The sequence below is a fragment of the Oryctolagus cuniculus genome, chromosome 12, assembly GCF_051225735.1.
Source record: "Oryctolagus cuniculus isolate XC-2025 breed Fujian yellow rabbit chromosome 12, ASM5122573v1, whole genome shotgun sequence".
Classification (NCBI taxonomy): Eukaryota; Metazoa; Chordata; class Mammalia; order Lagomorpha; family Leporidae; genus Oryctolagus; species Oryctolagus cuniculus.
In genome coordinates, this window is record NC_142878.1 from 106548416 (window position 1) to 106574022 (window position 25607).

The window sequence follows — 25607 nt, forward strand, 5'->3', positions numbered from 1 at the left end:
ATCCCTGACTAGCAGCAAGTCTATGGATGGGTGTTATTTTTATACCCAATTTCCAGATAAGAAAATTGAGTGGAGAAGTGACCTGCCCAAGGGTTCACAGCTAGAAGATGGGAGCTCGAGATTGGCACCCTAGTTGCCTGGCTCCATGGCCCACCTCTACCCCCCTACCACCACCACTGTGGCACCCCCACAGAAGAGGCAGGGGAAGGGTCCCCTCCTCCTAGACTGGAGGGGCAGGGGACACTGACCCAGGCTGATGCAGCCAGACAAGCTCTCTAAGGACATTTTTTTGAGTAACCGAAGTGTTTGCATCTGCAGGTCAGCACTGGAGGTGGGTGGCGGAGAGGGGACAGCTTCTGCTTCCTTGCGTGCTATCTACTTCGAATCATTTGAATATTATCACTGTGCTGATGCAACACTTCCATCACTTGAAAAGCCTTTCTCCCTTCAAGGCCATGGGACCAGCTTTCCTAAGCTCTTCAGTAAAACATGCCTCCCTGCTCTGAGCTCCCTGGGCTAGGTCTCTCCCCCTGGTTCCAACCCACTCCTCCCAGCTTTCCCTCAGGGGCTGTTGAAAATCCCTGGAGAACAGCCTGCCTCTGTTACATTTTCCCAGCTGTCTCTGTAGCTGGGCTCCATGCTCTGCAGTGGTCGGAGCTCGGTCAACATGGAATGAGTTGGATGAGTGGTTTTGCCAGTGCCAGACTCTATGCTTTCCCTTCTACTCAAGGCACTCGGAGGATTTAACTTCGATGTGTCCCTGTGTCATTCTGCCGTCACCTGGGAAGAAGGAGACAGACAACCCTCGGTGGAGACAGAATCCTACGATACCCACCCTAGCTCTGTCTCGGATCATGTGTTAGTCAGCTTTGGATATTTTAATGAAAACAGCCAAGAAGAACAATTTAGGGGCAGGGAAGGTCTGCGGGTTCACAGGCCAGGGTCGGGTGTCCCATGGTGGAGAGTGTTCAGAGGAACATCACGTGGCGGGCCAGGAAGCAGAGAGGGAGGCTAGGCCAGCCTTGGCCCTAAGTAACCATCCTTCTCCCTGGAACTGCCTTCCAAGGGGGTGCCCTGATGGCCTGGAGCCTCCCACCAGGCCCACCTCCCACATATCATAAGTGGATCCAGTCTTCACTCTCAATCCACCAACATTAACCCATTCACCATTTTTTTAAAATTTTTATTGATTTGACAGGTAGAGTTACAGACAGTGAGAAGGAGAGACAGAGAGAAAGGTCTTCCTTCCGTTGGTTCACCCCCCAAATGGCTGTTACGGCCGGCGCTGCACCGATCCGAAGCCAGGAGCCAGGTGCTTCCTCCTGGTCTCCCATGTGGGTGCAGGGCCCAAGCACTTGGGCCGTCCTCCACTGCCTTCCCGGGCCACAGCAGAGAGCTGGACTGGAAGAGGAGCAACTGGGACTAGAACCAGCGCCCATATGGGATGCCGGCACCACAGGCAGAGGATTAGCCAAGTGAGCCACGGCGCCAGACCCCACCCATTGACCATTAACATAAGACTCTGGGTGTTTACACACCTGCATGAGTCTGGGGATTTAAATTCTGTTCAAACCAAAGCAGATCACGAAGTTCAGTATCATCATTTAACAACACAGATGAGAAAACCGAGACCAGGGCACAGGCACAGAGAAGATTTGAAAGTCTACGACTAAAATCAATATCCCCTTGTAACAGCTCTATCAGCTTGCATACTTTGTTTCTCATCATCAAAGCACTCTATGTCCTGTACTAACCTTGGGATTTTTTTTTCCTCTAGTCCCCCTTATACTCAAAGTTCTACCTGAGCTTCTATTTTTCTTTTAGTGGCCTTACTCTATGTACTGTTGCATGTTGGCAGATTCCTTAGATGTCAGTGAAGATGGATAGAAGGATGACAGCTGCATTAGTGCTTTTCCAGGGCCGCATGGGTGGTCAGCCAGAGAGCTGGAACTTACCTAACCACCTCACTGATTGATGTCAAGCCGCTGAAGGGAGCACCTGGTACGAACGTGCTTCCAGGTTGCCATGACAACCACGGTCGTCCTTTAATTTCCGTCATCTGTGTGTGGATCGGGATCACAATCTTATTGACAGGCACAAAGGTTAAGGCCTGGGCTGGGAGTGCCAGGCTTGCTCTGCAAGACGGGCCAAGAGGAGCGGATTCAAAGGACTCTGCTGTCCAGGCAGTCGCGAAGAGAGAGAGGAGGTGGGCCCCAGTCCCAGTGCTGGCTCAGGCGCTGACCCATCGGGTGACTTTGGGCCACCCTTCCCTGGGTCGTGGCTTCTTCCTCTGTGAAACGAGGTGGTTGGACCAGCCCTTAAGAGCTCTGCCTGAAGGAAAGCACCCAGCTGCACAACTGGAACACGTCTCATCACTGTCTGGAACGGGAAAGCACTACTGCTCAGCTGGGATTCCAGCCTCAGACCCACATAAAGGAGGCGCCCCCTCCCCTGCAGCACAGAGCCAGAGCAGGTGGGGGAACACCCTGAGCCCTGGTCACACCGCCACCCCTGCCCTGCTGCCTATCGGGCTAGGGGGTCGGAGTGGGTGCCCAGAGCTGTCATACTGCGGGGACCGCCTTCCATTGGAGGGGACACTGGGAACCAGCAGGTTCCCCAGCTGGGAGCAAGGGTGTGCCTTCCTCCTACTGCACCCAGTCAGAGGACAACAGCCCTGGGAGACGTCTCCTGGCAACCCCCAACCCACGTCCAGGCCCCCAGGCCCTTCCTGAGCCACCCACCTCCCCAGACTCCCTACCTTGCTCTTCTGCCTGCTTCATTCATTCAACAGAGATACTCAACGGCCATTTCTTGAGTTCCTGTTGTTCTGGGATCTGAGGATTCAGTGAAACACGAGATCTCAGGGGGCTTCCTCCCTCCCCAAGGAGGAGACACTTAGAAAGCAATCATCATGGGGCCCAGCGCTGTGGCTCACTTGGTTAATCCTTCCCCTGCGGCGCCGGCATCCCATATGGGCACTGGGTTCTAGTCCCAGTTGCCCCTCTTCCAGGCCACCTCTCTGCTGTGGCCCTGGAGGGCAGTGGAGGATGGCCCAGGTGCTTGGGCCCTGCACCCTCGTGGGAGACCAGGAGGAAGCGCCTGGCTCCTGGCTTCTGGCTTTGGATCGGAGCAGCACCAGCCGTGGCAGCCATTTTGGGGGGTGAACCAATGGAGAGAAGACCTTTCTCTCTCTCCCTCACTGTCTGTAACTCTACCTGTCAAATAAATAAATAAAAAATCTTTAAAAAAAATCATGGTGTGTGTGAGGCAGGAGGTGAGAGAAAGCAAGTGGATAAAGGAGATGGGACTTGGGGGCGGGGTCAGGGACGTTCTTGTTAACAGGCTGACCTTTAGCAAAGACCGAGGAGATGAAAGGGTACTGGCCGTGGACACTGCAGGTGGAGGCGAGCATTCCAGATAAAGGACCCAGAGGAGGGAGTGTGCTTGGCATGTTTGAAGATCAGAGTCAATGTGGCAGGAGAGAGTGAGTGAGCAAGCCTTGAGGGGCAGAGAGGGCACCGGACAGAACCTTCAAGCAGCAGCCTCGGCCAGGAGAAGCAGGGCAGTGAGCTGCCTGACCTAGGCTTCAAAGGACTTCTCCTGTGTGGAAGACAGGACCAGCAAGTGAAGATAGGTTAGCCGTCTGTGGCCATGACCCAGCTGTGGCGGGAGGGGGCTTGGGCCAGGGTGAGGGAGGCGGTGAGAAGTGTTTTGTTTTGTTTAGATTTATTTTATTTGAAAGGCAGAGAGAGAGAAGGAGAGAGGGAGAGAGAGAGAGGATTGGAGGCAGCATGTGTATACACCTTTCAAATGCATGTGCTGTCACAGAGCAGAGACGTAGGGGGATGCCGGAGGAGCCCGAGGATTAAAGGGTGCTTTAGCCTGGGATGAGAACCATCATGTGTTTGAAGCCACTGGGATCAATCCAATGGAGAGGGAGAAATTTGTGACACAGGAGCAGAGAGGGATGATTAGGGAGGAGCCATGTCCTTGAGTTGGTGGGGGCTGATTTCCAAGTAGTTAGGGTCTCTGACCCAATGCAGACAGGCATCCCTGGAGAGGAGGGAAGGCAGAGTCAATGGCAGAGCCGCAGATGGGAGGCCGTGGGCTGTGGGCCTGGCCTGCACCCCCACAGCAGAGTGTCTGGGGTCGATTCCTGGCTCCTGCTAATGCGGACTCTGCGGGGAGGCCACGAAGGCGCAAGTCATTGCATTCCTGGATTGAGTTCCCAACTTCTGGCTTTGACCCACCCTGGCTATTGTGGACATTTGGGAAGTGAACCAGTGAATGGGAGCTTGCTCTCTCTGCCTTCAAATCAATCAATGAATAATCTTTTCAAAGAAAGAGAGAAGCTGTGATAAGGGGGCTGGAGGGGGGGGTGGGGCAGCACATGGCGGTTTGTTTGTGACTGCCTCAGTTCCCCCAGGGGGGAAATAAGATGTTCATCAGCCAAGCGTGTGAACAGAGGCTGGAGGCAAGAGAAGGTGTGGATAAGGGGACACAAATTAAACCATGTGCCTGCCGGAGCCAGCTGCCAGCACCCACCCTGTTTCCCACCTCCCCACCCCTCTGTCCACCCAGCCAAGCCAGGGCCCTCCAAGCACAGCCTGAGCCGGCTCCCGCCTCCCCTCCCTCTCCCTGCTGTGGATCCCTGCTCATGTCATTATTTGCTCCCAGGTCTGCTGCTCTAAGGCGCGGGTCAGCAAGCGTTTTCTGTAGAGGGCCAGATTGTGACTATTTTAGGTCTTGTGGGCCATATGGTCTCTGTCACTCTGTTCCACCTGCTATTGTGGGACAAGAGCAGGCAGACAGGGTGCCCAGGTTGGGCATGGCTGCATTCCAGGAAAACGCTATTTACAAAAACAGGCAGACGGGGCTGCGTTTGGCCTACCCTGCTCAAAGCGGGTGTCTCAATTATACCTGATGCAGGTTGTGGGCACCGGGTAGGGGCTCAGAAAATGCTGAGTTGGGTGCAGGCCAAGTAGGTGTGCTGGAGCATGTGTTTAGGCTACTGAGGGGTGTGCACTCCAGACAGCGTTCCCTCCCCTGTGCAGGTTCTGTGTCGATGGCTGGCCTTACGGCAGTCACTCTGTGCACAGAGACAGTTTGTACCCAGAAACCAGAGCTCCGGATATCCAGGGGAGAGCGAAGCGGGGCTCCCAGCTGCTGCATCGATGCCAAGCTGCCACCTGTCCAGCCAGCCTCTCTCTCCTACTGGCTCGCAGGTGTACAAGCCCCCCGTCCCCACCCCCTGAGGTCAGTGGGACTGGCCTCTTCACAAACCAGCCTCCGCCCCTACTCCCCCCAGCACCAGCAAAGAATGAAGAGTCATCAGATGCTGTCTGCAAGGCATGGTGGGAGAATCAGCAAGGGGCGCACAAGCTTGAAGCTCTCCTGAGAATGTCCTTGGCCTCCTCCATAAAGCTTCTACCACCCCGTCCCACCTCATTTCCCCCTTCCTCTCTCCTTTTGAAAGAGTTGACAAAATTGTATCTACTGACGCTATACAATAGGATGCTTTGCAACATGTATCCATGTGGAATGAGTGGATCAAGCTCCGTAACAGCATTGCTTCATATACCTGCCTTTTTGTGGCAAGAGCACCTGAAATTACTCGTCGTAATTTTCAAGTGTCCAGGCCATTAACCATGACATTAACCGTGGTCATCATGGTTTTTTCTCCTACTTCGCAGTCTTGTCCTCCCGCGGGTTATCTTGGGTATGAATGAACTCACAGAACACAACACGGCCAGGCACTAGACCAGCACTGTCCAATTCAACAGAAGCCATGGATGCAATTTAGAATTTTTCAGTAGCACATTTAAAAAAGTAAAGAAAAAAGTGAAATTCATTTGAGGCTCTATTTTATTTCCCTGGCATAAGCAGAATATTATTTTAATACCTGATTGATATAAAATTATTATCAGGATATTTTGCATTCTTTTATTCATCCTAGGTCTTCAATGTCCAGTATGCCTTTTACACACACAGCACGTATCAAGTAGGCTAGCCACATCTCAGGGGCTCAGCAGCCGTGGCTTGTGGCTCCCTAACTAAACAAAGTGTGGACCTCACACCGGGCACACAGTACCTGCCTGATAAGTACCTGTACTGGGTACTCCTTTAAACCAATTTAAAATTTTTAATTTTTTAAATTTATCTGAAAGAGAGACAGACAGACTTCTGATTCACTGGTTCACTTCCCAAATGCCTATAACAGCCAGGGATGCTCCAGGCCAAAGCCAGAGGCTGGGAACTCAACCCAAGTCTCCCACATGGGCGGCAGGCACTCAACTTCTTGAGCCATTCCTTACCGTTTCCCAGGGTGTGCAGGAAGCTGGAATTGGGCGGAGAGCCCGGAATTGAACCAGGGACTCAATACGGGATGTGGGCGTCCCAGGCGGTGGCTTCCCCACCATGCTACACGGCTGGCTTTCCCCCTACCTTCCAAGCCACACAGCAGCCCTGCCAAAAAGGAACTGTGTCACCTTCAACTTCTAGGTGAGAAAACCAGGATTTGAAAGGTCACACACATCCAACCGCTGCGTTACAAAGTCCGGATTTGAACCCAAGTCTGATAGACTCTGAGCAGTTGGTTTAGAAAGTCACCCAGACCGTCGGCTCTGTGTTCCGAGCACTGGTCACGTTCCAGGCGTGTCCGAGAGGCTCACATATTTGAGTGAATGAATCTGGATGTGGACATTAAGATCCCTACAGGCAAAGGGACATCGTCCCACATCCTCAAACAAGGGAAGTCTGAGCCACACCAGGCTGCTGCACTCATTCCGTGCCCATCCATGAGACAACCTGCCCGCCCCAAGGGGCCATAGCAGTTCCACGCCTGAAGGTTTCTTTGTATTTAGGGAAATGATTCAAGCAGGCACTCTCTTCCCTGTATCCACAGCCCCGGAAGTGGCTGTAAATCCTCTTGGTTGATTCCTTCTCTCCGGCTACCCATAGCCTAAAGGGTGGGAGAGCCACAGAGCCCAGCCGCGAGTCAGAGCCCAGGCCCCAGGTGGAGCCTCCTGCCCATGGACACCGCCCCCGGCTCTGGTCTCAGGGCCGTGCCCCGTCGTGAGAGTGCCAGGTGGCTCCTTGGCAGGAGGGCAGATAGATCTCCAGGCGGAGCACGCTGGCTGCAGCCGTGGCTGCCAGGTACCGCTGCCTGGAGGCTGAGGGCTCCTCAGGCTCACTCAGAGCCCAGCCCATGAGCCTCAGTCAGGGAACCCGAACTGACCACAAGAAAAGCCAGCAGAACGTGGAACCGAAAGGGAATCTAAAGATCATGCATTTTGGTGCTTTACAAGACTGTGATGTCTTGCACATCTCCTGGGCATCACAAAGCAAGGATTCCCCGTTCAAGGGCTTGGGATGGGCTCTGGGAATCTCCGTGTCTCACAAGCACCCCAGGGATGCCAATGCTACTGCTGGCTCAGGGACCACCCTTGGTAAACAAGAATGTAAACCCTCCATGCCAGCCTTGTGCTATAAACTGAGGTGGGGGGGGGGGGAGGGAGGTAGGAAGACAGAGAGAGAGAGAGAGAGAAAGAGAGAGAATTAGTCCAGGCTTCCTAAATAGCAGCTATGGGGCTAGCTGCGTTGACCACCTGTAGGATTCTTTGGTGCTTATCACAGACAACTTCAAGTTCAGATCTGCTTCCTCCAACCATGTTGTTGGAAGCAAGGCTGTCTCCTATTCTCCCATGCATCTGCCTTTGTTCCCTCCCCCAGAGACCAGCTGAGCTGTGGAATGCACATTACCTGGGGTGCAGGGTACCTGGGAGGGACTTTGTGCTTTGGGGCAAACCCTGAGTTAGAATAAGGCAGACCTTGGCAGGCACCAGCCCTGAAGGGCAAAGTGAGGTTGGACTTGGAAAACCAACAGTGGGGGAGTTAGCCGAGTGTCCAGGGGACACACCAGGTTGTGGGAGAAGGAACACCCATCACAGTGTATGCAGGGTGCATGAAAGAGGCCCGTGTGACGGTCTTCCAACAGGAGCCAGGCCCCGCGGAGTTCTCCCGAGGATGCTAACGTTTGTTGAGTAAATGCCCAAGGCTCAAAAAAAAAAAAAAAAAAAAAAAAAAAGCCACAACAGTGATAACAACCAGCCTAAGGACTCCACATGCCTACTTCCCGCACACTGCAAAGGTGCCAACGGCAGGGTTTTGGTCATCATTATTTGAGTCAGAGTACCTGTTTATTTTGATGCTAGTGGATCAGGTTCTGCTCAGGCCCAGCCCACAGAGCGAGGCAGCTGACCAAAGCTGCCTGATAAACAGGTTTATCTGTCATGACACTGATTTCCCCAAAAGTTATAAAACACACACACGTGGGGTGGGCACGATGGCACAGAGGGTTAAGCCCTTGCTTGGGACGCCTTCATCCCATAGTCGAAGCACTGATGTGAGTCCCAGTTTCTCTACTTCTGATCCAGCTTCCTGCTGATACACCCGGGGAGGCAGCAGGTGATGGCTCAAGTAGTTGAGTCCCTGTCACCCACATGGGACCCAGAATGGAACTCCTGGCTTCAGCCTGGCCCAGCCCTGGCCACTGCAGACATTTGGGGAGTGAACCAGTAGATGGAAGCATTCTCTTTTAAGTAGATGAAAACAATAAATATTAAGATGCATACACATCGGGACCTGGCATTTTGGCGGAGCAGGTAAAGCTGCTGCCTGAGGTGCTGGCATCCCATGTGGGTGCCGGTTCAAGTCCCAGCTGCTCCACTTTGTACCCAGCTCTCTGCTGTGGCCTGGGAAAGCAATGGAAGATGGCCCAAGTCCTTGGGCTCCTGCACACACGTGGGAGACCTGGAAGAAGCTCCTGGCTCCTGGCTTAGGATCGATGCAGCTCTGGCCATTGCGGCCATCTGGGAAGTGAACCAGCAGATTGAAGACCTCTCTCTCTGCCTCTCTATAACTCTGCTTTTCAAATAAATAAATAAACCTTTAAAAGGTTTCTTTAAAGGCATACACATATGATGAAAAAAAGAAGCTATAACCAGGGAGAAAATATTTGCAAAACACAAATCTGATAAAGGGCTTCTGTCCAAAATGTATAAGGAACTCTTAAAACTCAAAGATAAAAAACAGCCCAACTAAAAAGACAAAAGATAGGAACACATATTTCATCAAAGAACATCTATCAGTGTAAAACAAGGACGTGAAAAGGCACTGACCATCACAGGGAAATGCAAATTCAACCAACCAGGAGACAGCACTGCGCACCTGGTAGGCTGGCTGAGGTCTGGAACCCTGCACCAGAAGCTGGCACAGCTGTGCTAAAAAAGTAACTCTCATTTGTTGCTGGTGGGAATGCAAATGGTACGGCCACTCCAGGAGACTGTTTGGCAGGTTCTTATAAAGCTAAACATAGCCTTACCATACGATCCAGCATTCGCACGCCTCGGTATTCACCCAAACGAGTTGAAGACTATGTCCACACACAAATCTGCACGTGAATGTTGACAGCAGGTTGGTTCATAATTGCCAAACACTGGAAGTCACCAGGATGCCCTTTAGCGGGGGAATGGATGGTCAGTCACACGTCCGTACAAGGCAGCACAGAGCAGTAATGGAAAGACAGAGGTACTGCACCACGAACAGACACCAGAGGATCTTAAATGTGCGGTTCCAAGTGAAAGAAGCTACACACTGCCTGGTTCCAACCACAGGACCTTCTGGAACAGGCAAAGTTATAGAGATGGAGAAACAAGATCAGTGGTTGCCAGGCATTGGGGGGAGGGGGGTAGGGCAGGTGGAACACAGGGGATCTTTAGGGCTAACAGTTTCACTGTTCTGTGTGGTGCTGTGAGGGGGACACGTGACATTATGGACCTGTCAAAACCCATAGAACCCTGTGCACTATACAAACAGGGAACCCTAATGTAAACCCTGGGCTCGGGCCAGCTCACCCGACCAACAGTGACAAGTGCACCACATGCACACAGTATGTTAGCAACAGGGGCAACTGTAGGGGCAGGGTAAGTGGCTTAGGGGAATATTCTGCTCAGTTTCTCTGTATACCTAAAATGTCTATTAAAGAATAGGGTCTCCTAATTTTTTTTGACAGGCAGAGTTAGACAGTGAGAGAGAGAGACAGAGAAAAAGGTCTTCTTTCCATTGGTTCACCCCCCAAATGGCCGCTACGGCTGGCGCTGCACCGATCCAAAGCCAGGAGCCAGATGCTTCCTCCTGGTCTCCCATGCGGGTGCAGGGCCCAGGCACTTGGGCCATCCTCCACTGCACTCCTGGGCCACAGCAGAGAGCTGGACTAGAAGAGGAACAACCAGAACAGAATCCGGCGCCCCGACCGGGACTAGAACCCAGGGTACCAGCACCGCAGGCGGAGGATTAGCCTAGTGAGCTGCGACGCCGGCCTGTACTAATTTTTTTAAATGTGCTGCTGAAATCCAAGGACAATTGCTCCGCCGTTTTCTCCAGAGGCACAAAGATGCTCTTGCACTTTGCCTGTGAAGGCACCGCTTGGTGGAGAAGTGGCCTTCACCAGTGTGCCATTGGGGAGCGCTTGTGGAATGCAAGACGACTTTCATGGGTTTATCCCAGGCTCCTGAACTGTTTTGTGCTGTTAGAGAACTGCTGAAGGGGCTGGCATCATGGTGTAGTGGGTAAAGCTGCCCCCTGGGACCCTGGCATCCCATATGGGTGCCCATTCGTGTCCCAGCCGCTCCACTTCCAATCCAGCTCTCTGCTATGGCCTGAGAAAGCACTGGAAGATGGCCAAGGTATTTAGGCCCCTGCACCCACGTGGGAGACCTGGATGAAGCTCCTGGCCTTTGGTCTGGCTTAGCCCCAGCGATTGTGGCCATCTGGGGAGTGAACCAGTAGATAGATCTCTCCCTCTCTCCCTCTCTCCTTCTCTCCTTCTCTCCTTCTCTCCCTCTCTCCCTCTCTCCCTCTCTCCTTCTTTCCCTCTCTCCCTCTCTCCCTCTCTCCTTCTTTCCCTCTCTCCCTCTCTCCCTCTCTCCCTCTCTCCCTCTTCTTCTGTCATTCTGCCTTTCAAATAAATAAATCAAATAAATAAATATTTTAAAAAAGCTGCTGTACTAAGTACAGTAGATAAAAATGTGCCCCAGAGATTTTTTTTTTTTTTTTTTTGGACAGGCAGAGTGGACAGTGAGAGAGAGAAAGGTCTTCCTTTGCCGTTGGTTCACCCTCCAATGGCCGCCGCGGCTGGCGCGCTGCAGCCAGTGCATCGCGCTGATCCAATGGCAGGAGCCAGGTGCTTCTCCTGGTCTCCCATGGGGTGCAGGGCCCAAGCACCTGGGCCATCCTCCACTGCACTCCCTGGCCACAGCAGAGAGCTGGCCTGGAAGAGGGGCAACCGGGACAGAATCCGGCGCCCCAATCGGGACTAGAACCCGGTGTGCCAGCGCCGCAAGGCGGAGGATTAGCCTAGTGAGCCGCGGCGCCGGCCAAGACTGCTTTCTTAATAGGCTGATTCTGAACCCTGACCTTAACGAGCTCGTAGTTGGGAGCAGAGGGAACAAGAGCATTAGCCAATGAAACAGGAAGCAGAGAGTGATTGACACCCCGCAGGCAGCACAGGTGAGCACAGGAGAGAAGGGAAAGGCGGCTCCTCGCCACCACCCGCCAGGTTTGCATGCGACAGCCGGGTGCGCGTGGAAAGGGGGCATCCACAGTGCCGGCAGAGAGGGGAGTGTGTGCATGCATGCGTACACATACGTGTGCTCACCCACACTGGGCAGAGAGAAGGTGGATGGAGCACCGAGCGTGATGAAGGGGGGAGGGGCTTACAAGGCTGAAGGTGCTGGGTCCCCAGGCAAGGAGTTGAGAACGTGTGTGTCCGGGAGGCGGTGGGGCTCTCCTGGGTGCCTGGATCCACGTGCCAGCGTATCTCAGCTGTCTCTCAGGAGAGAAGTCAGATGGCAGCAGGCAGGGATGTGGAATGCCAGACACTGTCCACGCCCATGGACCCCCCTTCCCGGCCTCCCCTCCCCCATCTCCAGTGACCCCCCTTTCCAGGCTGTGCAATGGTTGCTGGGCCATGTGTGTTGTATTCCAAAGAGCTGGTCTGGCCTCCCTCTTTACAGGGTGTGTAGCTACCACCTTAGTCTTCCTCTTAAGACAGCTGCAAAAACTCTCGGACAGCAGGAGAAGCCCCCCACACACCCTGCCACACACATATGTTCTGTACGTCCCCAGGATCATCATAGCTATGCCCTTGAGTAAACTGCATTTTTTATTTGGTGTTCATTTATTTTCATCTATTTGAAAGGCAAAGCAATGCAAACAGGGAAAGGTTGGGGGGGGATATCTTCCATGTACTGGTTCACTCCCCCAAATGCCTACAACAGCCAGGGCTGGGCCAGGCTGAAGGCAGGAACCTGGAACTCCACCAGGTCCCAAGCACTTGAGCCATCATCCGCTGCCTCCCTGGATGCATCGGCGGGAAGCTGGATCACAAGCAGAGTAGCTGGGACCCTGTAATACGAGATGCAGGCATCACCAGTGGAAGTTCAACCTGCTGCACCCCAGTGCCTGCCTTCTGTAAACCTACTTTTTAAAAACTCAGTGAAACCCTACAGACAAGTTAGTGAGAATAGGACATCCTCAGCCACTTTTCAACAATCAGCCACATAGGGGCTGGCGTTGTGGCGTATCAGGTTGAGCCGCTGCCTACAAGGCTGACATCCCATATGGGCACCAGTTCAAGTTCTGGCTGCTCTGCTTCTGATCCAGCTCCCTGCTAATGCACCTGGGAAAGCAGAGGAGGACGGCCCAAGTGCTTGGCCCCTGCAACCACGTGGGAGACCTGGATGAAGATCCTGATTCTTTTTTTTTTTTTTTTTTCTTGACAGGCAGAGTGGACAGTGAGAGAGAGAGACAGAGAGAAAGGTCTTCCTTTTGCCGTTGGTTCACCCTCCAATGGTCGCCACGGCTGGCGCACTGAGGCCGGTGCACCGCGCTGATCCGAAACCAGGAGCCAGGTGCCTCTCCTGGTCTCCCATGGGGTGCAGGGCCCAAGCACTTGGGCCATCCTCCACTGCCTTCCCGGGCCACAGCAGAGAGCTGGCCTGGAAGAGGGGCAACCGGGACAGAATCCGGCGCCCTGACCGGGACTAGAACCCGGTGTGCCGGCGCTGCAAGGCGGAGGATTAGCCTAGTGAGCCGCGGCGCCAGTGATCCTGATTCTTGGGTTCGACCTGGCCCAGCCCTGGCTATTGTAGCCACAAGGGAATGAACCAATGGAAAGAAGATCAATCCTCTCCCTTTCCCTCCCTCTCCCTCTCCCCCTCCCCCTCCCCCTCCCTCTCCCTCTCCCTGATATGGGATGCCAGCAATGCAGGTGGCTGTTTTACCCACTACACTATAGCACCAGTCCCGAGTTTGTTTATTTTTTAACTTTCTTAAAATGTGACTCCCAAAAGTGGAATAGCTGGGTCAGTTGTAAAAAAACAAATGATCAGTCTTGTCAGATTGCCCTTCAGCTGGTTAGCAAATTACATTCCCATCAGCAGTATATAGGATGGCCACTTTCTCACACCGTCACATGCACCAGGTATTATATCCATCCTTCCCAGGCCATTAGTAGAAAAATCGCTTGTATCTACATGGCTTTGCCTCCTGCGTAGGTGGGCCACCTTAGCATCTGTAACTTCGGTGTCTGGAGTCACTGCCCAGGAGCAGCCGCAGGCATCCCCACCCTCACGATGAGGCGGTGGCCAAGCTGTGTCCAGGGCTCTGTCTGCTGAGCCGGGAGAGCAGCCTGTTCTGGGGCGCCCCTGGCAGTGCCTCCTCCCACCTTCTCAAGGATGGTGCTGGTCCCTTCTCTCCTGTGGGCGGGCCTGCCTCTGGGGTCCACCTGAGCAGGTGCACACCACACAGACACCGGATCAGAGGGACGATGGAGAGCAGCCAGGGCCATGACAGACGCCTGCTTCCAGCCCACCCCACGGCCCCGGACAGTGCCTTAGGGGGGAGCGTGACAGGTGCCATCTCCCTCCCACGCTCCGGGGTCTCCGTGGTGGTTCTCTCCCGAGGGACTTCTGTTCCTGACCACCATCCTCCACCTGGGCAGCTGAACTCCCGCCCCCACCCTGCAGCTTCCTCTCAGTCTGGCCACCAGTTAGCCAGAGGACAGTGGCAGGCAGGTGGCCCGAGACCCCCTGATGTCCTGATATCCAGTTTGGATTCAGTTTCTTGTTCTCACACATTACATGTTCAGTGGTAATAATACCATACTCGTCTTTATTCAGTGCTGACTCGTGTTTTTCCATCAGGGTCTAATACAAGGGAGTCTTCCAAAATATTCATGGGAAATGCATGAACAGACTATGCATGGATTTAAAAAATTTCGTTGCTCCAAAATAAGCTTCTCTTTTAACTCAAGTTTTCTATGAACTTTTTGATGTACCCTTACCTTTGATGCATAATTTTTTTAAACAAATTCAAGAGTGTAGGGGAGTAAGGAGAGAGAGAGAGAGAGAAGAGGAAGAGAGAGCACACTCATCTGCTGACTCACTCCCCAAATACCGGGCTCACCCAGGGCTGAAGCCAGGAGCCAGGAACTCCGTCCAGGTCTCCCACATCTGCTGCCTCCCAAGGTTTGCATTAGCAAGAAGCCGCCGTCAGGAGCCCGAGCCAGGAATCGAACCCGGGTACTCTGATGTGGGACACAAGCAGCTGATCCGCCTGCCCCAATGCATGCAGTTAACAGGGCAGCACCTAAGTGCTGTCACCACATTATCATTGACTGTGCACCTTCTATCGGTGGCTTCTTAGAGACAAGGAGACATGGTAGTCACATGACACTTCCCCATGTGCCCTATTACCATGTCACATGCCAGGATCAAAACAAATACTGTAAGGGCCTGGCATGGCCTCACGTGGGGAGGCTCCCGTGAAGACCTGGCTTTGTGGAAGACAGGAGCACGGGACCCCCCAGCCTGATGCCTCCAGGGGCACGTGCCTGCACTGATCAAAGAAGACAGAGGCCAACCTTCTGACCCCTGGCATGGCCCGGGGACCCCATGGCCATGGGAGGAGGTGGACCCCCCTGGGAATGAGGGCAGGATGCACTATGGCCAAGAGAATCCAGGCAATGCTGGTGCCGCCTTCTAGGAGCGGCCAGTGATATCCGGGGCACTAACCTGTCTATGGATACTCTCGTCTTAGAAGACAGTGACTCCCTGAAATCCTTCCCCCAACCCTTTTTTTTTTTCTTACTTGAGAGAGCGAGTTACAGAGAGAGGGAGAGACACAGAGAGAGGTCTTCCATCCTCTGGTTCACTCCCCAAATGGCCGCAATGGCTGGAGCTGCACCAATCTGAAGCCAGGAGCCAGGAGCTTCTTCCAGGTCTCCCACGCGGGTGCAGGGGCCCAAGGACTTGGGCCATCTTCTACTGCTTTCCTAGGCCATAGCAGAGAGCCGGATCGAAAGAGGAGCAGCGGGACTTGACCAGCACAAAAAATGGGATGCCTGTACCGCAGATGGAGGCTTAGCCCACCTTGCCACAGCGCCAACCCCCAGAAATGGTTTTTATGTGGCGAGTTGAGAATGCTGTCAACATAAGCCATGCTTCCACTCGGTCCCTGCCGTCCTGCAAATCCTGGGAAGTGGAGCCGCAGGGTACCTGAGAAAACCCAGTACCTGGTCACGCAATTGGTTTATTTTGTAGGGTGAGGGTTTATGGCACAAGGAAGGAAACAGGCGAGTGGTGAACCCCTCCATGGGGACAGCTTTCTTCTGGGGGAAGTATTCAAGACTGTTTCTGTTTCGCCCTCTGTTCTTCCGATGTCTGCCTCCAGTGCTCCGTGGGGAGGGAGATACGGATAAGCAAGCGTCTGGACTTGTGCGGTTCACAGCCATGCTGAACAGTTAAGTTTCTCCCTGCAAAGGGGAACTTGGACGCTGGGCTGTGGAGATGAATGTTTACGGACTTGTTGGGAATGTTGTTCAGTGTGGCAATTCAGAATACACACGCTGGAGCCCATCAACACCACCACTGGGTATCTGTCCCAAACAAATAAAAATACCAGGACATGATGATTGTATACAGGGAGGCGGAAACATTTTTCACAGTGACCCCTAAAGGAATCTAAAAATAAACTGCCTGTCGACATGGAAATTATAAATGAACTTATGCCACACCCACACCGTGGAATACGGCTCAGTCATTAATCAGAGAATTAATTAGTTTTACTACTCGATTTGGTAAAAAGGGATTTCTACAAGATATTATTGAATGGGAAAGCAAAAATCAGATATGTATGCACAATGTATATTTCTAATAAAATGATGAAATTTCATTTGTGTATAGTGTTATAAGCACAGAGAAAAGGAAAGATAGCCATAGGCTGTGTGGTGTGTTCATGTGCAATGTGAGGGCACTCTGGAAAGTTTCAGGAGGGGCTGGCGTTGTGCCATAACAGGTTAGGTTTGCAATGCCAGCAACCCACAGCAGAGTGCTGGGTCGAGTCCCGGCCATTCCACTTCCGATCCAGCTCCCTCCCGTTTGGGGAGTGAACCAGCAGAGGGAAGATCTCTCTCTCTCTCTCTCTCTCTCTCTCTGTCACTCTGCCTTTCAAATAAATCTGTTCTTACAAAGTTCATAGAAAATGGAAATTTTTTTTTGACAGGCAGAGTGGACAGTGAGAGAGAGAGACAGAGAGAAAGGTCTTCCTTTGCCGTTGGTTCACCCCCCAATGGCCTCCGCGGCCAGCACACCACGCTGATCCGAAGGCAGGAGCCAGGTGCTTCTCCTGGTCTCTCATGGGGTGCAGGGCCCAAGCACCTGGGCCATCCTCCACTGCACTCCCGGGCCACAGCAGAGAGCTGGCCTGGAAGAGGGGCAACCAGGACAGAATCCGGCGCCCCGACCGGGACTAGAACCCGGTGTGCCAGCGCCGTAAGGCAGAGGATTAGCCTATTGAGCTGCGGCGCCAGCCTCCCATTATATATTTGTAAGTGATAAAAACAATTTGCAAGGTTGATCTGATTTTGTTAAATGCAAACCCGCAAACACTGGTCTATATGTAAGAGCGTAGGCTTACATAATTCTAAGCAGGGATTTATTTTTCAATTTTTTTAATTTAAGAGGCAGAGACAGAGAGACCTCCCATCTGCTAGGTCACCCCTCAAATGCCCTAGAGCATTTGGGCACTCTGTCCAAGTCTCTCCTGGAAGGGTCCCGAGCACTGGGCTGTCACCTGGTTCCTCACAGGGTGTGCATTGTCTGGGAGCTGGAACCAGGAGCAGAGCCGGGCTTGAACCTGGGTACTCTCGTGTGGGATGAGGGCATCACAGGTGTGGCTTAGCCGCCTGCGAACAAGGATTTCTATACCTGGGTGTTGGCGTAGGAACCTCCAGAGAGAGAAGAGTAAGGAAGGGGAAAAGCTCAGATCAAAGGTGGAGAGGGGTTTGCTTTTTATTTTAAAGTTTTTTTTAAAGATCTTATTATTTATTTGAGGGAGAGTTAGAGAAAGAGAGAGAGAGGGGTCTGCATTCTGCTGGTTCACTCCCCAAATGACCACCACGGCCAGAGCCGCACCAGTCCAGAGCCAGGAGCTTCTTCCAGGTCTCCCACGTGGGTGCAGGGGCCCAAGGACTTGGGCCATCTTCTACTGCTTTCCCAGGCCACAGCAGAGAGCTGCATCAGAAGAGGGGCAGTCGGGACTTGAACCAGCACCCATATGGAACCCCAGCACTACAAGCAGAGGTTTAACCTTCTACACCACAGCGCCAGTCCTAAGAGGGGTTTGCTTTTTAAAAACACACTATCCACAAGAACACCACATAGCAACTACTCCAGAAATCCAGTGAGCTTTGGAAAAAAAAAAAAAGCAACTTTTCCTTACATTTCTGTCTAAGCATCTGTCTCCACCACTACCCACGACTTCCTGAGCACTGTGACTTTGTCTCATCTACATTGATAACCTTGGTGTTTAGTATACTCCCTGAAGTTAACAAATGGCTGCAGAATTAATTTTAAAAGAAATTAATATCTTTGATTTGTTCCATCTTGTGTGGGAGCTGGTATAAGGATGTGCAAGCTGGAGCTACAGCAGCCACTCTGCAATCACAAGGCAACAAATATGAGAAATGTATCACACGCATGAAAAGGAAATGGAGAGATGAAAAAGCTTGGGTTTTCTGTGCACTAAACCCTATAAAACATTGATGAAAGAAATTGTAGAAGATACCCCACATTCATGAACTCAAGTAATCCATAGTTAAAATCTCTGCAGTACCCAAAGCAATCTATGGATTCAGTGCAATCTCTATCAAAATGCCATTAACAGTTTCAACAGAAATAGAAAAAAATTCTAAAATTCACATGGAGCCATAAAAGACCCTGAATAACTACAGCAAGAACAAAGCTGAAGGTATCATTCTTCCTGATTGCAGACTACATTATAAAGCTATTGTCATCAAAACAGTATGGTACCAGCATAAAAACAACCCACAGGGCAACAGAACAGAACAGTGAGCCCAGAAATAAACCCGGGTGTAGATGGGGAGCCAGTGTTTGACAGAAGTGATAAAAAGATAGGCTTCAGTACATGACATTAGGAAAATGGATACTCACGTACAAAAAATGAACTTGAACCCACATCTTATACCAGACATAAAATCGATGTGAAATGGATTAAAAGCTTCAATGTAGGCTGGTGCCGCGGCTCACTAGGCTAATCCTCCGCCTTGCGGCACTGGCACACCGGGTTCTAGTCCCGGTCAGGGCGCCGGATCCTGTCCCGGTTGCCCCTCTTCCAGGCCAGCTCTCTGCTGTGGCCAGGGAGTGCAGTGGAGGATGGCCCAAGTGCTTGGGCCCTGCACCCCATGGGAGACCAGAACAAGCACCTGGCTCCTGCCTTTGGATCAGCGCGGGGCGCCGGCCACGGCAGCCATTGGAGGGTGAACCAACGGCAAAGGAAGACCTTTCTCTCTGTCTCTCTCTCTCACTGTCCACTCTGCCTGTCAAAAAAAAGCTTCAATGTAAAAACTCCTAGAAGAAAACGTACGAGAAAATCCCCTTGGCCATGATGTTGGCGACGATGCTCTGCATTCAACACAGCACCACAAAAGCAAAGCTAACAAATGGCAACTCTGTGTGCAGGACTTCACATCGAAGCAACAACTAACAAAGCGGAAAGACAACCGCAGAAGGGGAGAAGAGATTCGGAAACCATCTCTCTGACAAAGCACTAATATCCAAAGCCTATCAGTAACTCACACGAATCTATGGCAAAAAAAAAGAAAAAGAAAAAAGAAAGGCGAACTAAAAGTGGGCAATGACCCTGAACCAACAGTGTTCCCAAGATGTACAAACGGCCAGTGGGTTTACAAACACAGCGCGTCAGTCCCCAGGGAGATGCAGGCACGAAACACAGCGCGGTGACGTGTCTTACCTGTTAGCAAGGGTCGCAGTCCGTCCTGTGCTGCTGTACCAGAGAGCCACAGACTGGGGGACTTACCACGGGGACGTGTGCAGCTCGCAGTTCTGGAAGCTGAGAAGTCCAAGGTCGCGGCCGTGGCATCTGGCTGGGGCCTTCCTGCCATGGTTCCCGCCGTGGCACCCCTTGGTGGAAGATGGAAGGGGGGAGTGAGAGCAAGAAGAGGCCACGCTTGCTCTGAAAACAAACCCACTCCCACGCTAAGGGCATTAGCCATGGGGGCTCTGTCCTCATGGCCTAATTGCCTCTTCACCGCCCCACCTCTCTGGGCTGGCACTGTGGTGTAGCAGGCAAAGCCGCCACCCGCGGTGCTGGCATCCCAGATGGGTGCCAGGTCGAGTCCCAGTTGCTCCATTTCCAACCCAGCTCCCTGCTTGCTCTCTCTCTCTCTCTCTCTCTCTCTCCCTCTCCCTCCTTTTCTCTCTGTGTAAACTTTGCCTTTTAAATCAATCCTAAAAAAGGAATCCCACCTCCCAACTCCTGCACTGGGGATCAAGTCTTCAACAAGACAGGAGCAGCAGATGGCTGTAACCTGAGAGATAATACATGTTGGCGAGCGCGTGGAGGAAAGGGGACCCTGGTAGACTGCTGGCAAGAATATAAATTGGTGCAGCCAGTATGGTAAACCCTCAAAAACTCAAACTCCCATGTGATGGAGCAACCCCACTTTTGGGGTATATAACCAAAGGAGGTAAAACCACTTTTTTTTTTTTTTTGACAGGCAGAGTGGACAGTGAGAGAGAGATAGAGAGAAAGGTCTTCCTTTTGCCGTTGGTTCACCCTCCAATGGCCACCACGGCTGGCGCGCTGCGGCCGGCACACCGCGCTGATCCGAGGGCAGGAGCCAGGTGCTTCTCCTGGTCTCCCATGGGGTGCAGGGCCCAAGCACCTGGGCCATCCTCCACTGCACTCCCTGGCCACAGCAGAGGGCTGGCCTGGAAGAGGGGCAACCGGGACAGAATCCGGCGCCCCGACCGGGACTAGAACCCGGTGTGCCGGCACTGCAGGCGGAGGATTAGCCTAGTGAGCCGCGGCGCCGGCAAACCACTCTCTCTCAACGAGACGTGGGCACTGTTGTGTTCCTTGCATCATGATTCACAATGGCCAAGGTACGGAAAGAACCCAAGTTGTTAATCCAGATGAGTGAATAAGGAAAGTGTGCGCAGGCATGCCTCAGACGTGGGGGATGGTTCTCAGTGCAGATCAGAGCGATGCTTATGGTAACACCATATTGAAGTGTGTAGTAACATTATATAATGTGTGCAATAACATTTCATCTAGAAAATGTACATACCTTAATTGTAAAATACTTTATTGCAAAAAAAAAAAAAAAAACATAAGGGACACAACACGAGTCCAGACGGCCTGAACAATGGCACCGGAAGACTTGCTCCATGCAGCATGGTCACCAACCCGCACTTTGTGAAAAACGCAGTACCGCTGCCTGTGATGCGTGCATCCGCTACGCGCCTCTGAGTCCCGTCTGCTCTGTTTCCAACCCAGCTCTGTGCGGAAGCAACTGGGAAAGCAGAGCAGCCTGGCCAGAGTCCTTGGTCCCTGCCACCCATGTGGGAGACCCGGATGGAGGTCCAGTCTCCTGGCTTCAGTCTGGGCCAGCTTTGGCCATTGTGGCTGTTTGAGGAGTGAACCAGCAGATGGGAGCGCCCTTTCTCTTTCTTTCTCTCTCTCTCTCTCTCCCTCCCTCCCTCTCTTAAATAAATGAATAAATCTTTTTAAAAAATGCATGCCTGGGGCTAGCACTGTGGTGCAGCAGGTTAACGCCCTGGCCTGAAGCACCAGCATCCCATATGGGCACCAGTTCGAGTCCCGGCTGCTCTTCTTCTGATCCAGCTCTCTGCTATGGCCTGGGAAAGCAGTAGACGATGGCCCAAGTCCTTGGGCCCCTGCACCTGCATGGGAGACCAGGAAGAAGCTCCTGGCTTCAGATGGGAGCAGCTCCAGCTGTCGTGACCATTTGGGGAGTGACCCAGCAGATGGAAGACCTCTCTCTCTGTAACTCTGCCAATAAATAAATTAAAAAAAAAAAAAAAAAAAACAGGAACACTGTATGATTTCATTGAAATTTGCTGACAAGTAAATTCACCTCAACCCCCCAAGGAAAAGGTAGTTATGCGAGGTGAGACTAATTAGCTTGACTGTTGTAATCATTTCACAACTACACCTGCACCAAAGCGCCACATCTTGTACCTTTAATACGCGCGACTTTTATTTGTCAATCCTATCACTAAAGCTGGAAAAACAAACAGAGGCTGGGTCCTGGGAGATGTGGACTCATCTACGCCCCGTGCTCTCGTTATGAAAGACGTCGGGCCCAGAGGGTCTGCTTTTCCAATAGTGCACACTCACTTCCAGCCTCTGAGTCACATTTCTTAGCAAAGTACTTTTCAATTAGAGCATTCCCTTTTGTAGACCTGATGCTATTGCACGCTTAATAAACTGCAGTTACAGTGTAAACATCAACGTTACTTATGTATGTGCTGGGACACACACACAAAGAGAAAAACCTCGCGTGACTTGCTTTGTTGCAATATGTGTTTTATTGTGACATCTGAAACCAACCGCACACTACGTCCATGGTGGTCTCTACCTCATTTTCATCCACTCATCCAGATAACAGCTTAGTCCATTTCCCTCTCTGGGTCCAAGTCATCTTGCCCAAGCCATTTCAAGGTAACCTGTTGTTTTATTAAAAAAAAAAAAAAAAGATTTTATTTAATTGAGAGGCAAAATTAGAGAGAGAGGGATCTTTCATGCTATGACTCACTCCCCAAACGGCTGCAATGGCCGGAGCTGTGCCGATGCAAAGCCAGGAGATAGGAGCTTCTTTCAAGTCTCCCATGTGGGTGCACGGTCCCAAGTACTTGAACCATCTTCCACTGCTTTCCCAGGCCATAGCAGAGAGCTGGATCGGAAGTGGAGCAGCCGGGACTAGAACCGGCGCCCATATGCGGTGCCAGCGCCGCAAGCAGAGGCTTAGCCCACTACACCACAGTGCCAGCCCCAGCTGTCAGCCACAGGTATTCCTAAGAGATACACTTCCTCTCTGATTCTTCAGCCCGGCCAGGTTTCACTGACAATTCCACTGCACTAGCTTTGCAGCCATGACCTTCATCAGCAAGGTCGAGATAAAAATATCTTTTACCTGGAGCCAACCGTCAGATCCAGGGATCAGAGTGTGGTCTGGGCAGGAACAGATCCGTGGCTTCTAGAAACTTGTCAGAAACGGGAAAATACAGAGCGGGAGCCGGCCATCTGTCTTAATGGTGCAGGAGAACAGGTGTTGGAGAGGCGCGGATGATGGGGGCTGCGTATCAGAAACACCTGGGGCTCCACCTGCCAGACTCCAACTCCTGTTCCTGCAGTGTAGTAAAAAAAACCCGCTCCCACCCCCACCCTGCCGCCCCGCTGCCTCTGATAAAACCAGGCACGGGAATCCCGCAAATGGGTTTGAGAACAGCGTTTGTCACTCAGGTAAGGGATGAGGCGTTCACCTGGTTGGCGGCCCCTGGGGGGACAGGCGAGCCAAGTTACAGCTTTGTCACCTGGCAGGGGAGGGCACGGCCTGCCCCTCATCACAGCCTCGGGGAGGGGAGCAAACGTGATACAATATCGATCTGCAGGCAGACTTGTGAGCAGCAAGTGGAAGCAGCTGGAGTTTTGGTAAAGTTTAAAAAGCAGGCAGTCCCGCCTCCCATCAGAGCCGGGTCCAATGGAGCCAAAAACAGGCGGCGTCTCCTGCCCACACCCACGGTAGGAGACGGCAGCTTTGCACCGGGGCTGCCTGTTTCCAGGGTGCCAGACTCTCCCCTACTCCGTGCTAGGCGGATGCTCGGGAGGTTGTTTGGAAAATATTATTTTTAAACAGCATCCATGCTTTCTGCCTTAGAAAATGGGCCCCTCGTCAAGGATCAAAACCCCCCGCGGAGGCTGCTCGGGTGCTCTGGGCCCCAGAAGTCGAACACTGCTTCCGTGCTCCCGTCTTCTCCCCCTTTCCTGGAGTCTGCTCCGCACCCAGTCTGTGATGCTGGTAAAACGGCAGCAAATGCCTCGGGCGGGCGCTGTGGTGCAGCAGGTGAAGCCGCCCCCTGTGACACCAGCATCCCATATGGGTGCCAGTTCGAGTCCTGGCTGCTCCACTTCCGATCCAGCTCCCTGCTCATGCGCCTGGGACAGCAACAGAGGATGACCCAAATGCTTGGGCCCCTGCCACCCACATGGGAGACCCAGAAGAAGCTCCTGGCTTTGGCCTGGCCCAGCTCTGGCCATTGTGGCCATCTGGGAAATGAACCAGTGAATGGAAGAGTCTCTGTAACTCTGCCTTTCAAATAAATAAATATTAAATATACATACATACATACTTGAGCGAATCACATCATTAGAGAGGGAGTGTTTATCTTCGCAGGAGCTGGTTACTGATAGAAGGAGCCAGAACATTAAAATCTCACCATGATAGGCTGGCGCCGTGGCTCACTAGGCTAATCCTCCACCTTGCAGCGCCGGCACCCCGGGTTCTAGTCCCGGTCAGGGCGCCGGATTCTGTCCTGGTTGCCCTTCTTCCAGGCCAGCTCTCTGCTATGGCCCGGCAGTGCAGTGGAGGATGGCCCAAGTGCTTGGGCCCTGCACCCCATGGGAGACCAGGAAAAAGCACCTGGCTCCTACCTTCAGATCAGCGCGGTGCGCCGGCCGCGGCGGCCATTGGAGGGTGAACCAACGGCAAAAGGAAGACCTTCCTCTCTCTTTCTCACTGTCCACTCTGCCTGTCAAAAAAAAAAAAAAAAAAAAAAAGTCACCATGTTGCAAACCTGAGTTGAATTAATAGTTCTGGAAAGAGCTCACCAGTGGCTGTTGGCATTGTAAAAAGAGGGATGAGAAGAGTCTATGAGGGCACTTTTAAAAGTGTGTGGTACCTGGAGTTGAAAGATAAGTTGATTTTAGTGCAAAAGAATGTTGAAATCCATGTGGCTTTTTGATAATGCACATTTTCTATTGCACTTTTTGAAGTACCCTTGTATGTGTCTCCTAGAAGTTACGATGCCACGTATATACATCTTGCCCCCAAAAAATAACTGACTTGAACCCAACTCTGCTTGGAGTCTGCAGTCCACCTGCAGGAGGTGGGGGCCACAGGACCGTGCTGCAGTCACCGCAGCCCAGGCTCTGGGGAACTTCGTGAGGCAAATGAGCCGGTTCTCCCACGGGGAACAGAGCCGGAAGCCTGTGGCTCCAGGAGACTCGAGAGTTCTGTCAGTCCTAACGTGGGCACCTTGCTAGCTCCTGTTCAACAAACCTTTAGAAAGGGACAGGTCAGGGGCTGGGGCTGTGACGGCAGGTTGAGCTGCCACCTGCAGCTCCCTGCTCGGGGCCTGAGAAAGCAGAGGAAGGTGGCCCAAGTCCTAGAGTCCCTGCCACTCAAGTGGGAGACCCAGATGGAGCTCCTGGCTTCAGCCTGGACCCGCCCCAGCTCTTGCAGCCATTTGGTAGTGAACCAGTGGATGGGTGATCTCTCTCTCCCTCTCTCTCTGTCTTTCAAATGACTAAATGTTGAGAAAAATACAAAAGCACTTCAAAAAGTTCATGGAAATGGAATGACAAGATAAAATTTATTTTTGTGCAAAAGAATTTTGAAATCCATGTGTAGTTTTTTCAAACTACACCTTTCCCGTGAACTTTCTGGACTACCCTCAGAGTAGAGCAGTAGCTCATGTCTGTTATTTATAAATACAGATTGGTCTGTCTTTACCTTCTTCCCTCCCGGGGACGTGCAGAATTCTGTGTTGTAGACCTGCCTTGCCCAAACAGGCCGGGACGTCTGTACAAGTCAGGAGTCTCTCATTGCATCCTCCCCCACACGAGTACCCCCAGCCTCCCACGTGTGGGAGCCCCAGTCCTGACTCCACTGTCAGCTGAGGCCAATGACCCACAGGATCATTCTTTAAAAAAAAATGATCTATTTATTTGAAAGGCAGAGTTACAGAGAGGCAGAGAGAGAGAGAGAGATTCCCCCACCTGCTGGCCCACTCTCCAGATAGCTGCAATGGCTGGAGCTGTGCTGATCTGAAGCCAGGAGCTTCCTCCGGGTCTCCCACACAGGTGTAGGGGCCCAAAGACCTGAGCCGCCCTCCGCTGTCCTCCCAGGCCACAGTAGAGAG

General features: G+C 52.4%; 1 long non-coding RNA gene across 9 annotated transcripts; it reads right to left on the minus strand.

Moving 5' to 3' along the window:
• Positions 1 to 1854: 1854 nt before the first annotated feature.
• On the minus strand, positions 1855 to 23749 carry LOC103345134 (uncharacterized). 9 transcript variants are annotated; one of them, XR_016218412.1, is made up of 5 exons: positions 22950 to 23749; positions 22601 to 22714; positions 22046 to 22133; positions 19393 to 19562; positions 14213 to 15997 (listed from the first exon to the last, which is right to left on the minus strand). It is a non-coding gene; the product is annotated as an uncharacterized LOC103345134 (long non-coding RNA). The 9 variants fall into 9 exon arrangements; XR_016218418.1 differs by lacking the exons at positions 14213 to 15997; positions 22950 to 23749 and adding an exon at positions 1855 to 2834 and having other exon boundaries at positions 19459 to 19562; positions 22601 to 22840; XR_016218416.1 differs by lacking the exons at positions 14213 to 15997; positions 22950 to 23749 and adding an exon at positions 12044 to 12465 and having other exon boundaries at positions 19459 to 19562; positions 22601 to 22840.
• Positions 23750 to 25607: the final 1858 nt, after the last annotated feature.